This window comes from Episyrphus balteatus, chromosome 3 (genome assembly GCF_945859705.1).
Source record: "Episyrphus balteatus chromosome 3, idEpiBalt1.1, whole genome shotgun sequence".
Classification (NCBI taxonomy): domain Eukaryota; kingdom Metazoa; phylum Arthropoda; class Insecta; order Diptera; family Syrphidae; genus Episyrphus; species Episyrphus balteatus.
The window spans coordinates 35,867,983-35,886,646 of NC_079136.1; the positions used below are offsets into that span (position 1 = coordinate 35,867,983).

An 18,664-nucleotide genomic window follows, 5' to 3' on the forward strand; every position below is an offset into this window, starting at 1 on the left:
AGGACACAAAACGGAACTTTGGGGCACACCAGAGGGGTATTTACATACTCAACAGAAGAGACTCATCAATGCCTAATCTATCAGCATCAAAAACTCTCGGTTTATAAGATCGGTTTTTATGAAGGCCGAATCTCTTTTAGCTGTTGCTTGCAACAGCCTGCTTGTTTTTTTTTTTTTTTTGTGCAGCTGGGTTAATTTAAGCTTTGTTTTCAGTAGGTAGATTTTTTCTTTACTTACCCCAAAGAAAGAAATCTAGTTGTCTAGTCAGGTGAACGGGCTGGGCACAAAATTGCACCAGACCGCCATATCCACCTGCCTGAGTATTCTTCATCACCGGGGTAGTAGACTTTGCACTCGTTGAACATGGTATAAATGGAGCAGCTCATTTTTCTTCAAAATTCGGTGTGCTGTACTTTTGGGTACTCCTGTTCTTTTTAAATTCCACGTACTTGAGTCTTGTTCGACTTATTGTAGCACTTAATTCTAGTATAGCCCAGTAATTTTAGGCATTTTTGACCCCAATCTGCGGAAAAATTCCTAATGGATTTTGGTATAGACCTTCGTTACGGCGTTGTTATAAAGATGTGAAAAATCGACATTGATATCGCGCCGGCGCACAGTGTGGCCAATCACGAATCTAGCTGGACAAAATTAATAACTCGCGTTAAATTGACTTTTTTCTAAACAGTTTTAAACAAATGAATGTGAATAGATAAAATTCTATAAAAAAGAAAGATTTTTTAAAAAGAAATCTATAATCTCTGCAAAAAGTAGTGATGAAGAAAATGCATTTTTGAATTTATGTTTCCGTAAACATATTCTTATGGATATACTTAATTATTTTAAAAAACGCTTGAAAAATCTCAATAAATAAAAACTCTATTGCTATTCACGAAAAAAGAGAGGCAGAACAATTAGTTTTTATTAAGAAATAGAACTTTTACACACGTTTTTGACAGGTGACATACATGATTTATTTTCTCAATATCATGCTTTAAATTAAAATTTTAGCAATGATTTTAATTAAATATGCTTCACAATCATAAAAAATGGCATCACCTTTAAAAATATCTGCAGATAATTTAAAAAAGTAACTCCTTTTTGTGCGATGCAAACTTTAAACATAAGGGCCTATTAAAAACAGCTGTGTTTATATTACCTTCGATGTTTTTCAAGCTAATAATTCTCTAAATTTCTTCGTGACCCTATTTTTGGCCTTTTACACTTGCTTGCTTTTTGCATTGAACTTCTTTAAAATGTTCCGACAGAAAAGCATCATTCATCAATGATAATGCCTCATTAGCTGAAAATTCCAGTGGTTTAGTGGTTCCAGAGGATCAGAACTTAATCTTTTATACATTTTGATCCTTCACTCAAAGAACATTTCGATAAATCCTTTCCGGTATTATTGGAATATGCTTTTTCAATTCGAGCGATTCTACTGATTTTAACTATTTTCTAATGGATAGGTGCACTTAGGAGACTTTTAACCTTCCGTTTGTTATATTTTTCCCGTTTTTTTTTTTAGTTTTTAAAAATTCTTTTCTACTTTTGTTTCACTATCTTCTGTTTTTGTTTATTTAGTTATCAGATCACATACCTAATATTGGACAAGCAAAATAAAATTCATGTTTAAAGAGCGGTCCAAAGTGTCTTCCACCTTTTTTGTCTTTTTTTTCGCTTAACTTGAAGCACAAAACTTTTATATATGTTTTCAATTTTTATTTATTGTCAAAAATGTTCCAAAGATGATACCTGCTCATTAAAAGATCAAAAAAAAACTGTCTTTTCGATCTTATTTGGCAGTTTTGACACATTTTTCGAAAATTTGTTTTTTTGAAAATCTTGACTTTATTTTGAAAAAAGTTGTTTGGCGTTCGAGAAAACGCGAGACATGTAAATAGCTAATCTTAATGACAACACTCCACAATACATTAATTAATTAATTTCAGACCGGAAAAATGTGGAAAAATTAACTTTACCTCTAATTGAAAAACAAAGATATTTTTTTTTGCACTTCCTAGCCTTATTACAGAATTCATTTTTTTTTAAATAGTTGCAATGGTAATTAATAAATAAAAATTTACTTTACCCCCAAATGTAGATTAACAATTAAAAAAAACAATTACAACAAAAAAACTACCACAGCGTTTTTAATCGTCAACCAAACTTAAGCGAAAAATAGAATACTTTGTATTATCTCCATCCAACTGTTGACAAGTTACAGTTGACAGTTACCCATTGTACTGAGAAGCTCAACTCATGATTTAAAATTATGTGGCTAAACTTTTTTTTTTCTATTTTGTCCAGTCAGATTGGCGAATTACCACACTGTACATCGTGTCGAACTGAAACTTTATATATTTATGCAGTTTGGATGACAACATAAAAACTGATTTTCGTGACCTTTTGACCTCTATAACTTCTAACGCCGCCCGGCGCGATATCAATGAATGATATGCGGAATTTTTCCGCAGATAAAACCTAAAATTATTGGACTAGTAGGACATGAGGGGCTTGTAGTTCTTTGGTATGAATTTAGACTTTCTTGGAATAACTTGTAGTAATTTAGAAGCACCTGTTTTCGTTTCGACGTTTAGTTTTGGGCACCCTGTTTGTTGGGATAAGAAGAAAGAAATTGGCCAAATTTGAGCGGAGATTAAGAAGATATATCTGCAACTTCCTGTGAAGTTCAACCAGATCTGTTAAACGATTTAAGTCATCAAAGATCCCAAAATACTTTCCTTCGACAGTTTAACTCGAAGTTAACTCTGAAATCGGCCCTGAAAAACTGGGCCTAAGTAGCTAAATTGTTTCTCTAATCAAACGTTGCAATTTTGCATGGAAGAAATATACTATTTCCACAAGAATTCATCTGATACTCAGAAATATAAACACAAATTATATTCTCTTTGATTATGAAAGTTGAAAATTGAATAAATTTCATTTGCATTTCTCCTTTATCGCCTTTCTTTCATCAACCTTCATTATACCATCACAACAACATCCAGGAAACTACCGATTTATTAGCATTTCTCAATGCTCGCAAACACTGTACTCTCTGCACACCAAAGTTATTTATTTTTTTGTAAACAATAATAATATAATTATATTTATGTGCACAACATGATGATGAAATTGCCACAATCAGTGTTCAGCCAGGTGTTTTTTTGTGCTCGTTCTGAATGTGTGCAAATGCAAATTGTTGTTCATCATTGCAACATCATCAAATGTACCATCATCATCATCCGGTGTCGGTTTGGGGGCCTGAATGCTGCCAAACATAAACCTTATTGAACGGTGGCGCTGAACAAAAACAACAACAATAACAAAAGCAACAACAACAAAAAAATGTGCGCGTGCCTTTCATTTCTCACAGTCGACTGGCAAATGTTATACACAGCCCAGTTATGAACTGTACAGTGTACACACAGAGCGCACACATTTCCTTATAATATCCCAACACCAACAGTTCACCCATCGCGTCTACGTCCAAGGTTGCTGCTGCTGCCTCAGCTGCACACACAAAGGGAGCAGTCAAGCACAATCGAGTCCCGTCCAAAGTCGACGAATCCATGGCAGATACCTCTACTCCATTGGCAACCAACAATCTGCAACGAGCACAACTCAATTGAATAGAGTACAAGTACGTGTACCGTCTCTAAGCTGTGTTCTGTGTGTTGCTGTGGTTGCCAAAGAGACAGGTGAATCCTCTTCCAAACACAACAGCGACCGGCGAGCCGAGTGGCTGTCAAGGAAAGGCATAGCCAATTGAAGCCCAACCAGCTTCACGCTTTCACTTGGTACTTTTTTGTGCGCTGCATTCCTTTGATTTTGTAGACTCGAACTTGTGCTCCCAAATGTGTTTGGTAAGATTTTTTGTTTTGTTTAAAAAGAAGTGCCCGAGAGGAATAAATTGCCTACATCACTGGAAGAAGAACTTCCAGCAACTTTCAAAACACAAAAAAAAAATAGATAGAATTCGTTAAGGTTTTTAACTATTATGTCCTCTGACAACGAAGAAAAAACAAGCTTTTTCTTCCTATTCAACCAATTTACCCCCTATTCTCCCCTATCACCATCAGATAACGGCCCGTTAGGTGGGAAATTTTATTTTAAAAACGAGGTCAAAGGAAAAAAATCATCGAAGCATATGGCACAAAAGATAATTTTATACTCTTCTCAACCAAGGCGATAGATGGAAATTGCATTTATCCATTTGCTTCGGATCGAATACTCTGAGTTGGATGATGATGATGATGATGGTGGAAGTATCTTTATTATTTCACTGCCGAAGACGATAAAGACGAGACTATACACAAGCGGGAATCTATAATAATAATTGAATATTTTATGGGATTTTTTATGGCTTGATTGCATAACGGTTTAATATGGAAAAATGGTCATTGTGCATTTTTTATAGTTCACGAGAGAGGCATTATGATTAATGTGTAAAGTGACTTTAGGGAGAGATAGTTTGAATTTGGAAAAAAAAAACCTTTGAGTTTTAGTTAAGGTAGAACTATAAAATTGGAATTTCACACTTTGTTTTTCAAAGTCAAAGTGATTAAGTTTAGGGAATTTGGATTTTAATTGAGGTGTTTATTTACTTTTGATTAAGGTTGGATTAGTAATGGGTTTGAGTTTTGTGAAGCAGAAAAATTTACAGTATTTTTGAACAAATACGATTTATGTTAATGTTCTCATTAATTCATTAAATCATTTATCATGTTAATTGACAGCTTTAGGGTATTTTTTTTGTAACGTTTGTTTGAGTTACCAATTTTTGAGATTGCCTTTGCTTCTTTTAACATATTTTTAAATTCAAAATATTTGTGAAATTATGATTTATTAGACAATGAAGACTCCAATAACTTTTATTGTAAGCTTATTGGTTTAAGTCTGAATATCATAGCTCATAAATGCTCATAGCTCAATATCATGCTAAAGTAACATCTTACATTATGTATAAAATCCGATATAATAAAATAAAGTATATTCAGAAAGTTTAATTTTTGTCACAGTGGCATAACAGTTTTTATCAATATTTCAAGTTAAAAAAAAAAAACGGTCACTGTGGCGTATGTGTAACATTTTTGTTTGCTACTGATATGAGTTACCCATTTTGGTGCATTTTCTAATCTCTAACATTAAAAAGTTATCAGTCGAAACTGAACATTTGAAGAAGGTTAATCATTTAAAAGTAATATAAATAGGATAGGGCTTAAACGGCTGCCCTGCCATATAACGAAATCAACATAAAAGTTGATTAGATTAAAACCAAGTTACAAAATAGTCGCAGATTAAAAGCAAGTGTTTTTCAAAGTTCAAAATTCGATATCTCAAAAACTTTGCACGTTAGAGCCATTATAAAAGGTAGGTTCAAATTAAAAAAGTCAAAGGCCATTTAAAAAGTATAATTTGGTTTCTATGGAAAAATATTTCTCGCTGATATTACTGTCATTTACGGGAAAATCAATCTTTAAAATTAATTTTTATGTTTTTTTTAATTTTTCTCAACATTTTCTGGAATAAAAGTGCAGTTTTTCTACATAGCCTTAAATAAAAGGTCTTAATCTAAATAACCGCATTTAAAACTTTTCAAAAATAAAAAAAAAATTTCTTAAACTTTTTGATTAAAAAATAGCCTATTTTTTCAAATTAAATTCGTCAAAAAAAAAAAATACATTTTGTTCAAAAATATTAAAAATAAGTAAAAAACATAACAAAGTAATTTTTAACAAGGTTTTGTTAAAATCCAACCATTTTTGTAAAAGGAAAAAAAATAAAAAATCGTTTTATCCCCCTATTTGTTTTTGGACACTTTATTTTTTCCCTTCACATATCCTAAATTTTCCCACTACCCATATGCTGCTAATAATTTTTTTTTTTATTATTGGCACTGGTCTAATAATTGACATTTTGAAGCAAGCTTTTATTTAAACAGAGATCCAATCACTGCCTTTACACAGCCAAGGGACAATTGAAGGGTTACAAGTAAAGCTTTAAATAAGTATAGCTTTTATTAAATCGGCGCGATTGGCATGGCAGAAATCGACAGAAAAAAAAAACTGTTTTGCCTCCAAGACATCTTGAGTCACTGTTTAGATTGATTACTTCCAGTGCGGTTTAGTGTTAGTGGTTTATTTTTAAGGTTTACGACAATTTTAACTTTGAATGCGTCAGTGAGCATCTTTCTTGCTTAATCCATTTGTCACTTTGATAAATAACTCCAATTTATATTATGAGATTTTTGGCAAAAAAGTTTACCTATCATAACTTTTAAAAAGGTACATTAAAAGTATATTTCTCATAAAAAAAAATTAATTTCACTTTACAACAATTAACAAAAAGATATACTTTCAGTTACCTCATAAAAACAACCAAATAATTCATGTGTTGACCATGACTATGTAATTTATAATTCTTACCTTGAAAAAGATGTATCCTGAAAAAAAAAAAACATTATTAGTCACTGGTTAAATGAGTCAAACAAAAAAAATATCACAAAACAACTCCAAATTCTAATTGACTTAAACATATTTGGTGTACATACAACTTAAACACGCAATGTAATCAAACTGAATTGCCATAAAAAAATACAATAAAAACATTGCCATAACTGTCACATGCAAAATATAATTATTTTAAATGACCTAAGCCTCTTCCATTAAGGTGCACAAAAAAATCAAAATCTAAATCAATGCAGTAAAAATGATTAACAAAATAAGTATAACCTACACCTGGATAGGTATCATAAATTATTACGATAAATATGTATTTTCATTTGGCTTGTTGTTGTTGGTTGGAGTTTTTATTTGGGTCACGTAAATTGGGTATAGTAGAGCGCAATGGCCCAAAACAAAGTGTGCACCAGATTACGTAAATTTTTTTTCTTTTTTAAGTCTTTCCATCGCCCTGGGGTTTTAAAATGATATGAGGATGACCCATAATATTACGCTTCAACAAACATTCATTCAAACAGTGCTGTTTAAAAAAAACATCAATTATGATAAATTGAAAAATTTTAAATTTTTTATAAGAAACTTTATTAGCAGAGTTTAAATTTCGAAATAGTAGCCTTTATTCTTCCTTGTACCGAAATATACATTTTCACCAAGTTTTATTAAGAAAGATCAGAAAAGCAATGAAGTTTACACACTCAAATTGAGTTTACACAGAAATGCACATTTGTCTGAATTATTAAGACTTAAGAATGTTAAGATTAATTGAATGTCTCAATTGCCAAAGCAATAGTAATCAACCAGTTGATATATTAAATTTCATTGCAAGGTTTTCATTATTTAAAATTCTCAAGAAATCAAACTCGCTTTACAGTAAAAATATCGATAATATTTATCGATTTTAAGAATTAATTTTCACAGCACTGTGCAATATTTTGATTTTATTAAAATCTTTTCCTTGTTTGTTTTTATTTTGTTTTGTTTTTATTTTTTTTTTTAATACCTACAATTTTTTGTATTTTTGTTCTTTCTTTGTTTTCTTTAATATTCAAAGTTAATGATTTGTGTTGTGTGCTAACTAACACAAACCACAAAAAACTTAAAACGGAATGAAGAGACTAACTGTGTATCGGGAATTATCTGCGAAACTGCAGTTTAAAGTCGATTAAGATTAAATAAGCGATTCTTTGGAAATTTATCTTCAACTGAATCAATTTTAATTGGGTATTTTAATCGAATTTGCAGACAAGGCAAGAATTTCTATCACAAAACGGCGATTTAATAAATAATTTCACCATCCATTAGCAATCATTTCATGACTTACAAAGAGATAAATAAATCTATTGATTGAATGAAAACAAAAAGACTTTTTAGTGTTTACTTGTGTTACAACAAGAATTGGTACATTAAAAGTACCAATTTCAGCTTTGGCAGCACTGTAAATATAGACAGCTGTCAAAATGTTCATGTTTCAAACGTCAAAAGTGTAAGTGTTACATATCTAGTGTTGGGCAAGAATAATATCGATATTTTAATGTGTCAATTTTCGTATCAGATTTTGATATTTCTGTCTGCTGAAGGGATGTCTAGAGCAAAGTGGAAAAATGTGTTAACTACTCAAAACGAAATTTTTCGCAACAAATTTTTTAGTTCACTTTAACTAACGTTCCACCAAAAAATCGTTGGCGATTTACCAACTTTGGCTGCTATTTTCTAGCAATATCTAGCTTCGATTGCCATTAAAAGTTTCAGCAGCGATTTCCTAGCTTCGACTGTCATTTCAGTAGCAATTTACCAGTTTCAGCCGCGAGCAACTATTTCAGCAGCGATTAATCAGTTTCGATTGCGATACACCTTCTTTGGCTGCGATTTATCAGTTTCAGTACCGATTTATCAGCTTCGACCATAATTTACTAATTTCAGCTGCATTTTACTACCTTCGGCTTTGTTCAATTCGAAATAAACTTGAAATTGCTGTTTTCTGTAAAGGATTTTTTTTTTTTGTTGAAGTAGAAAATTTCAGAAAACAAAAAAATAGTACATTCTTATAAAAGTACGCATATCTTTGAAGAATTTCTATGAGAACTCTAGAATTTGTGTAAAAAAAAAGTTTACAGTAGCAAAAAATCTTATATCTTCAGAGTAGGTACATATTTTCCTCTATTTCAACTATCACATGCAAATATCAATAATATCTCATTAGAGCTAATTTATTCCGAAATCCTAATAATGTAAATCTCTGTTAACATGCGGTAATTAGTTCTATTAACTGACATTTAAAATGTCATTGGCTTCGATCTAAATTAAATGAAATTAAAATCGGTAATTCACCCACTCACACAACATACAACAACCCTCTTTAATAACACATGTTTTCGTTGCTGTTTTTGTTTGGCTCTTTCATCAACTCACAATCATCGAATGGGTGCACAAAATCAATTAATCTTGCTACACATATTGGATTTGATTGGTTTCATGCAAACCCACAAAAACATAGAAAAGAAAACAACAATTACCTACTTCTCACTTGAATAAAGTTGGAAACACACGAATATTTTGAAACTGACTTTTGTGTTTCGCGCGCAATGATGGATTAGGCCACAAAATGCTCAATCAGATATTTACGTCGTCGCATAAATCAAAAAACACCAACGTTAAATAGTTTTGTGTTTTGTACTTTTTGTTTCATATTTTTTTTTTACCGCCTTCTAAGATAGAAGAAAATGTAGGTATAATGTGAGAGGAGAAGCAGGAGGCGTATTGGATACGATAGCAAATAATAATTTTTGCTTCGATAACAACAAGAACAAGTTTTTTTTTTATAAATTGCGTAGTTGTTGCATATTTTGTACATTGTAAAATTGTTGGTTGAGAAACTTAACTCTATATTAATTGCAAATCAATACAAAATTGACTAGTTCATAAATTTGAAACCAATAGGTACAAATGGTTATAGGTTTATCTCCGCTTGAAATGCATTTATTTTTAAGGCACTCTTTGTATAGAATTTGGTAGAAATACCTAATGGTTACAATAATAAACGTGAAACAATCAAGTGAACAGCGAGAACATTAAAAATATTCAATGCTCTTAAAGATTTAACTGCTTTTATTTTTTTTTTTTTTCATATTTTCAATAATATTTCAAATCAGGAACAATTTAAAGAGTAATTTGCGGCTTTAACTGATATTTAAAGAGTGATTAAATAGCAGCTATTTTATATGTTGCTCATTATCATTACTATCACTATTATTTAAAAATCGCTCTTTAGCACTTTTGTGGTGTTAAAATGAAAACTTTGTAAAGAGCAGTGGTTTCTCATTTTTATTTTTCACAGCAAACTTCTTAAAAAAAAAAAAACTGCCACACTCCTTATCAAATAATACCTATTTTTGGCCATCATTGCATCTCAATTTTAACAGCCTATACAGTATTAAAAAGAGAGTTATTTCCCACCTTCCACGGCTAATTTTTCACCAAAAAAAAAAGAATTTCCTTCACGAAAAAAAGTTGAGCTTGTTCTCACATTATTTCCTAATGTAAGTGAAGTTATTTCCCATGTGAAGAAAAGTCCCGTGCAGTTAATTCCTTACACTCCCAAAATCCTTTTTTGTATGTATTCTAAACAGAACAAATAACTTTAATTTGACTAACATTCTCAAGTGGGTTTAGCCCTCTGTAGGCACACCTCTTTATTGCGAATTTGGTTTATACTTGTTCATGTCGCTAGAACTTTTTTCGGTCTCACTATTTTATAGAAAATCATATGTGAAATTGATGTAGAATATTCCGAGGAATTCGAATATTGTATTCACAATTCAAAAAAATGTATTTTCACCCTTATAAAGACACTTTTTTGTGACCACTTTTAATTTTTGTCCTGCCAAATTCGCACTCGTGTGCCGACAGAGGGTTTAGGAAGAAGAACAAACGTTGTTTCAGAAATAAGACGTCAGTTGTTTGAAAACTTGTCTTAAATAATGTTGACAGTCAGGAGTGTTTTGTTTTTAGTTTTGAAATTTAACACTGTTTATTATTACCAGCTCCTATACCATATTACCTACGTATGTAATTTGAACACTTAACAAATAATTTTTGCCTCTGAAAAAAAAAAAACATTTTTTGACAACATTTGAACAATCGATATAAAGCAATCAATCATTATATCTTGAGGCACTTTAAACACATTTCGAATTCATCTAATAATCTGTTTTTGGATAAAACAAGTACTCATTAGCACCCAACAAAAACCTAATGTACTTCTCTCCTACGCAGAACCAAAAAATCCAAATTGAGTTTGTTTTTGGTAAAATCTTTCGACTGATTTAATCATTTCCTTTTCTCTTTGTTGTGTGTTTCTTGTTTTATTTTGTTTTCATTTGTGTCTTTGTTTAACCATTTCCAAGTTTATTATGTGCCAGTGCCAGTGCCACCATATGTGCGGCCTTACTCCCTCAAGGATAGCTAGAAATATATACCAAAATGTTTATAACACAATAATTTCTCCAAAAAAGGAAAAACACGCATACTTGGATGATTTTAACACAACAACATAAGACAGACTATTTGAGTTGAGTTGTTTAGACTAATTTTATATTAAGTGACGAGTGCATAGTGTGTGTATTGTTTTTTTTTTCTTATTTTTCTCTCAATATTTTATTATTCTGAATAAAAATACATATCTCTAAGGCATCCACACATAGTTTATTAGCAGCCACGAATATATAGACATAAATTGAAACGGAACTTCTGCCCAGGGGCGCACAACACAAAACACACATCGTCCATGTTATAAATTGTGTGCTCATATATGTTCACACAGACTGATAATTTCCTGGTATATACTCGTGAGATAGTGTAAACATCTAAAAAATTTATTTGCGCATGCAATGGAGTGTTTTCATTTTGATTTTGATTTCCGAATAATAATTTCAATGCAATTTTTCACTCTCACAACCCTCAACTATTAAATTCATATCCGTTTTGGTTGTGCCAGCGTTATAAATGGTAGAGTGTTTGAAGATGAATTTTATTTTGTATTTTCAAACTTCCTGCTCAAAAAATGTCATCTGAAATGAGGTGAATGGAAGAGGTGAGGAAGAGGTTTTTTTTACAAAATATTTTTTGATTATGTTTCAACTTTGCTTGGCCCAAAAGTTAACAACTCTAATTTTAAAAAATTGTTTTTATTGTTTGCATTACCTACTGAACGCACTCATTTTTGATGTCAATAAGAAATGTTTTCTGTCAGTATCGCCATGTTGGGGCACATTATAGTATATAAAAGCTATTTGGCAGCATTGTTTTAGGTTTTGAATTTGATCAAAGATACACAGTAAAAAGATATGAAACACCAGCTGTCATTTGGGCTTTCTGCACAAATATCAGAACAAATTAACAATGGGTGAAAAATGTAAACTTATTTTAATTTTAGTAAATTTGTATAACCTTTATGAATTTTCGGCTTTTTGTATGTATTGGTTTACACCCTCACTTTGTATGTGGTTTTTATTTAGCATACTACTCTGTATGCATTTTTAATGCATTATAAATGAGAAAAAAAAAGAAATATCATAGAGCTTTAGCGAATTTTTTTATTTGAAAATGCAATACATGCTGACAATTTGAAAATATAACTGTTATAACAGTTAACCATCATTTACCTAAAATACGAATAATGCATTATAAATGAGAAAAAAAAAAGAAATATCATAGGGCTTTAGCGAATTTTTTTATTTGCAAATTCAATACATGCTATAGGTTTGAAAGTATAACAGTTATAACAGTTAACCATCATTTACCTAAAATACGAAATATTCAACGCACTTATCGTAGCTTTGAAAAATAGCGTTGTGAATACAAGAATTTCAGGATTCAGGCATCTTTTCGGCCAAAGGCCGTTTTTGTAGTTTGATGAGCTAATGAAAATTAAAAAAAAATTTGATGCATTTTAAAATATCAGTTACTTAAAAAAAAAAAAAACAATAAAAAGCTATACCTAGACTATAAAACTTGGTTTCATTCTTAAAATATTTAACTATAACTAACAATATCTCGAGAATAGAATATAGGAGTAGGTACATTCTTTACTATAAATCATTATAATCTTTCTGTTTTCAAAAACTAAAGTTACGAAAAAGTAAGGAAGAATTAATGGCAAACTTAATCAGAGTATTTTGAAGTAGCACAGTAACATTACTATAGCAATGTCACCAGGAAAGACAAATTTCAATTCCAAAAACTGTTTTTTTTTTTTTTTTTCATTTTACTTACATTATTTATACATTATTCCCTTCACTCAAAAAAAGTTATGTTTGAATAATCCGAGAATCTTTAATCTGAAGAAAAATTTGCTTCAATAAATTTCAACCGCCTTTATAAATATCGCTATAGGCATCCTGTTTCGGACCAAAACAACTCACTCCAAGTAATTTTTAATCGAACTCAGCTAGTTAACTCACACAGTTGTGAGGCGTGCAAATTTATTATGAAATTTTCGCCAAACAATAAATTGTTCGACACAGACAAAATAAATTGCATCAAAAGAGTTCTATTGCCCGCATGCCCTATCCCAGGTCTCATAATGATTATTATTATTGCTCCTATATAAGAAAGCAAAACACCATTCCGAACAGACTGAGTAGAGTGTGGTGTAGTAATCTTTTAAACACTCAACTTGGTCGTACAAAGTTGATCTGTGGAAAATGCTCCTGAAGTTGGTAAATGAGAAAGTGTTATGTAATTTGTACTGATCTTTTTTTTCTTCACTTTTATTTGTTTCATTAAAACACCTATGGGTCCAAAGACTTTTGGGTTATCTAATACAAAATAAGTGGGTTTTCATTTTAAATCATGAAACTAATATATTCCCCCAGAAAGCAAGAAGAAAAAAAAGAATATTAATAATCACACTCTTGATTCTATTTAAGAATTTTGATTAGAAGTCATTAGTTCCATTCTGTAGTTTCGGTTCTGTTGTTGTTGTTATTTTTTGTTTTGTTTGAAAATATCTGTACTGGCATGCAATCAAGATACAAACAAGAGCGCATACCTCTTCTTCTTCGTATGCACTGAACTGAACTCTCAAGCGAATTGTCTGCAATTGAGAAAGACGTCGGACGACTTCCTCATACTTGGATTTACATGGATTTCTATAGAAATGATTAAACAGCAGCAACAACAACATTATAGAAGCATCTGTACATTTACTATATGTGCCGGACGCTCGCTGACTGGCTGCCGCAGTTATCATGTAATTAAATCGCAAAAAAATTTACAACATTTCTCAAAAAAAATTTCAACATGCATAAAGCCTCTTGACCTCGGTCAGACCATATACAACAAGTATGTACCAACATGGACTTGCACGCAGTTTAAACAAAAAATAAAGAGATAAGTTTAAAATTTATCAAAACAAAAAAGCCTTTTCCGGTGAATGTCTAGGTTAGCAAACACACCTCTTTCCACAAACTGTATACTCGACTCGTACCATTGATTGTTATTCTTCAGCATCAGAGATTTTTGTCCACCACTTTGCTTTCACCAAACAAGGCAACTACCTACAACAACGATGTGTGCCATTCGCCAATTCATTGCCAATTTCAATACAAACACGCCCAGCGGCCAAAACAAACGGTTTGTTAAAGAACTTTTACGTGTAAACAGTTCTTTCCATTGAAATAGGTACATTAGGTACTTTTTAATGAGTTTATGATAGAATGAATCAAAAAATAGGCTTAAGGTCATATAATTTTAAAAGAAAAGTTTCGGACTAGAGTACTCTTGTTAAACCTTCGTAAAGATGTCAAAAAAGAGTGTTTTACTCGGATACATTAAAATGGTAATGGAAGACTTGAATAAATAACAAGGGAAGAATTTTCGTCTAACGCTTTTAAGACTTTTGCAAGGCTGATTGTCTTGTACCTCGTATGAACAACAGGCAGGCTATCAACTTATTGTCACATCAGAAAGTTAAATTGAGCCTTTTGCATCCCCAAAAACATTAGGGGTTCTAGAGCAGTAGATCTTCATTACAAGCAAGATCCAGTGTTTCCATTGGAAGTTTTATTGATTGATTGATTGCAAACTACCAAAATACGTATCGCCTCGTCCTTTCAGCAGGAAGGGATTTTAAAGTTATTTTTTTTCGGGATTGGAGCACCCTACGCAGATTCGCAATATATTTCTCGCGAAGTCTGCCAGCTACCTCTTATATCTATATTTTCTCCGTGAATCAACTTAGGCATCAAGAAATTGATACGGTGAATATCGAAGTTGGCTTTCTTAAGAATGACTATGGCATGGAGGCTTGACGGGAAGAACTCCTAATTTGACTCCCAGATATGTATTTGATCAAAAAGGTTTTTTAATCGCTCTTATTCCAATTTACCATTATATTTGTGGACGAAAAAAATTCTGGCGGAATTAGAGGCAGGAGACTCAGAACAGGATTTGTCTCAAAGTGAAATTTTTGAAGAGGAACGGTCTCAGTTTGACACTTTGCCGTTGGCTGGGAGAAAAATTTTATCTCTATGAACTTGAATTTGGTCGAAAACGGGCTTCTTAGTTTTACAAAAAGGCTTTAGCATTGTCCGCGTTGAATTTAACTTCAGCAAAGGTCTATTTCCGAAAGAGTTATTTATTTTAGCTAAGATTTCTGGTCCTGGCATGATGGTCTGGACCATCTTTTTATCACTGGGAAATTTTTTCATACTGGGATGTACAGAAAAACCAGGTGATGTCATAACCTGTCTTAATGGCAAGACCTTAGCAATTGAGAATTGGGGAACTTCGTAGAAGGAGTAAAAAAGCTTTTACGGGAGCAACTTGTGGGGTATTTTGAGAAGACATCGTATGTGGCGTATGCCATTGTGGAATTAATACAAGAAATTCTAGTAATGATGATGAATGTTCAGTTTATATACTGTTGATACCTGCCATCAAAGTCGCTGAGGGTTGGGTATTATTTTTTTCTAACCTTGGCGAGCCATTCTTGTAGATGATGCTGATTTTGAGGAGGATTTCGTTCATTCCGATCTCAACGTTCTTTCAAGGTCGTCGATGATGGTCACATCATTGGAACGATGGCTGAAATTGTAAAGATGGTTGAGAGATTTCTATCACTCTTTTCAGTTCAGATCAGAAGGTCATATAAGTGGCAAAGCCGAATTTATTTGTCTTAAAAGCGTTCGTTTTCTGATCAAGGTAATTTTGCTAATATTTTTCTACGATAGGTTTAAAGCTATCCTTTTCTTGGCCATATAATAAAATAACGCTACGAGTCATTATGCGCAGATTTAGTAGACGCTTTTGAAATATAAAGTTTGTCAGAGTTTGTTAGTTGACTTTCTTTGTAAGTTCTGGATCTGGGATTTCCGATACTAGTGTTGATGAAGATTGAATAGCTGTAGTTTAAGCATTATTGGCTTGGTTTAAGAATTGGGATTGTTGTTCTTTTTTGCTATTGCTTCAAGCTTATTAGGCTTTTATTAGAAAAGAGCACCATATGTAGTAGTTGGCTGGGTATCCATCACCCTTTCAGTTGGGACAGTTAGCGTTTACTCTGCAGCTGACCTTTTTACACTTCACTTACACTCCGCAGTTTGTTGGTAGTTGCTGGTAGCTCCTACTTCTGCCTGTAGAACGTTTTATTTCGCATAGCTTAAAGCTAAAACAAAAATATGTATTGACCAATGACAATAATTTCTTGGAATGTACTGTTTTGTTTTGTCAACCTTGGAAATTTATGCTACAAAAGACATTAAGTTCCATCAATGCAAATTCACAAGCACAAACCATTATACAAAATAGCTAACTTAAAGGAACCCAAGTGTCACATCACAAGAGCAACAGCAACAAAAAGACTAATGTCCTCAATTTGTGGTTTAAAAATGTTGAATGTTGGTTGGTTTTCTGTTGCATTTTGCTTGATGGTTGCTGATTATGTATAGACGCGAGAACCGTATGCTGCGGCAGTAAAAAAGCAACGTGCGCCAGTTTACCCAATCTGCACTTTAGGGGCCTTTGTGTTTATAGACTTGTAGCCATTTGCAAAAAATCACATAATGTCTATATGGAATCCAAGCGCAGCGTGTCAAGTGCAGATATCCGAGAGCTCAAACTCTACTCGTATATACATTATGTTGTATCTATGAACACTAGCACCGACTATAATGGAATTTACCTGTGCGTTTTTAGTCATTTTTTGTTGTGTTTGTCAGTGTGGTTGGATTTATGCGGTGAGCTTACGTCCGTCTATTGTTGCAACAAACCAAATGCTGTTATATGGCAGAGCTTTAAGGTAAGGTAAGGCTCAGGCTCATAATATAAAAAATATCTATCTGTCTTTTGACTTACACCAGGGGCGCATAGGAAATTGTTATAATTGCAATATGGCCTAATCACATTCAAGTGGGAAATATGTGAAAATTTATACAATACTCAACTTCAAGCTTGTACACATATTCATCTTGAGAAGTGACTCTGTCAATGTGTTTGTATATTTTTGTATTTGAAAATGTTGAAATACGAGTCGTGAGTTCATTGTTGTGTTATTACTTTGTCCTACTCTGGGGAATGTCTCGAACCTACATGATCTCAGTTCGTTTGCTGAGAGCTGATGCTGGGGTAGGTATAGTAGGTATATTTCTATCCATTTTTATGAATTTGATTCGTATTTCCGTTGCTAGTGAGTTTTTTTTTTGTTTATAATTTTTTTTATTTTTTATTTCAAGTGCACCACACCATTATTATGTATGTGGGAAATAGCTTTGTGTGTCAAATTGTTTATAGTCAGTAATATGGGATATCGCGTAGTTAGTCAATCTATTTGAGTAATTAATCTTTTGTTTCTATGTTTCTTTCTTGATTTCAAAGTTTTCTGGTGGAAAATTACAATCAATCATACTCAATGTAGAAAATCAGATGCGTGCTACGCAAAGTTTTGTGATAATTAGCGTTCAATCAAGCTGTAATTTGTTGTTGTTATTGTTGTAATACCAACCATGAAAGACTATTACATGGTCGATTGTTTTACATAACATGGTTATTTGATAAGCGATTAAATCTAGGCAAATAACTTCTAAATACAGACAACGTAAAACTAGAAAACACCGTGTCCATGGTTGAGCTCTCGATAGAACCGTGAAAATTGCTGGACTAAAAGTGCTGGAAATTTTCAAAAATGTCCAAGATTTTTTTTTTTTCGAAAAATATCGGAATATAGGATTCACTAGTCAAGGGTAGTCAAAATCATTAATTTCCAGTGGATGGAAATTATTATTTCCTCCTAAATGTCTGAAAATATTTTTAGGTACTTGTAGATGATCATGGATATGCATGAGCAAGTAAACACAAGATAATAATAATGTTTCGCGGGAGTCATTATCATTTTGGTGTGCACCAGGGTAGCGTCTTTGGCCCTTTGCTCTTTGTTAAAATTTTTAACTTTTAATGATAGGTCAAAATGTGAATAAGCTTTTTTTTGGCGACGATCGATCGTAAAAACTAGAAAAAAAAATAAGTCGCCAGTTCCGACTATCGGTACCCATATTTTCGAACCAATCAACGGAAAACTTTTTCATAAGAACTAAGTTTTTCGATGGATCTCAGTCCCTTGGTATATTTCTATACTTTGAATACTAAATCTTTGCGGAGCGTATCGCTTTAATGATAAGTCGTAACACGCTAGGGAATGTGATTGATGGTATCGGTGAAACTTTTCACAGACATTTCATGGGTTACCAGCCCAAATATTAAGCAATTAAGTGGTCCCCAGATTATTACGTCTTACCTATTTAGTCCCATGCTTAAGAGTTCACTCTCATTAAATCATCCAATCCATTCACTAGGTTCTTGCAGCTAGGCCATGAGATTGTTTATCTCCTGCCTTTGAGAACAAAAATTCTGATTTGATAGACTTGCGACTTGATAGACTTGTGACTCTGGACTCACAATCAATTTTGAATGTTTCTTTAAGATTGTATGTTAACTTTCGGTTCTCGTTACACAGTCTTATAAATAAAACTCGTTAAGAACCTTTTTAGGGAACTATCTTCTATGAAATTAACCATTTAAAAAGCTTCGACGATCAGAAAATCTATACCTGTGAAAAACCAACATTACCTCCTTTAAAATTTAAGCAATAAATCACCTCAAGAATATTGTGCAACAAAATTGCCTTTTGTTTATTTAATTAGCAC

At 32.3% G+C, this 18,664-nt stretch overlaps 1 protein-coding gene across 12 annotated transcripts in view; it reads right to left on the reverse strand.

Annotated features, from left to right (window-relative positions):
- LOC129916287 (F-actin-monooxygenase Mical) overlaps positions 1 to 18,664 on the reverse strand; it is a 124,975-nt gene that overhangs the window by 78,952 nt on the left and 27,359 nt on the right. For 11 of the 12 annotated variants that reach the window (XM_055996148.1, XM_055996147.1, XM_055996146.1 and 8 more), the window contains exon 3: positions 6,432 to 6,448. The exons of the other annotated variant lie outside the window; for it this stretch is intronic. The gene's annotated coding sequence lies outside the window, so the exon portion shown is untranslated. The remainder of the gene's footprint in view (positions 1 to 6,431; positions 6,449 to 18,664) is intronic. 12 annotated transcript variants of the gene reach the window in all.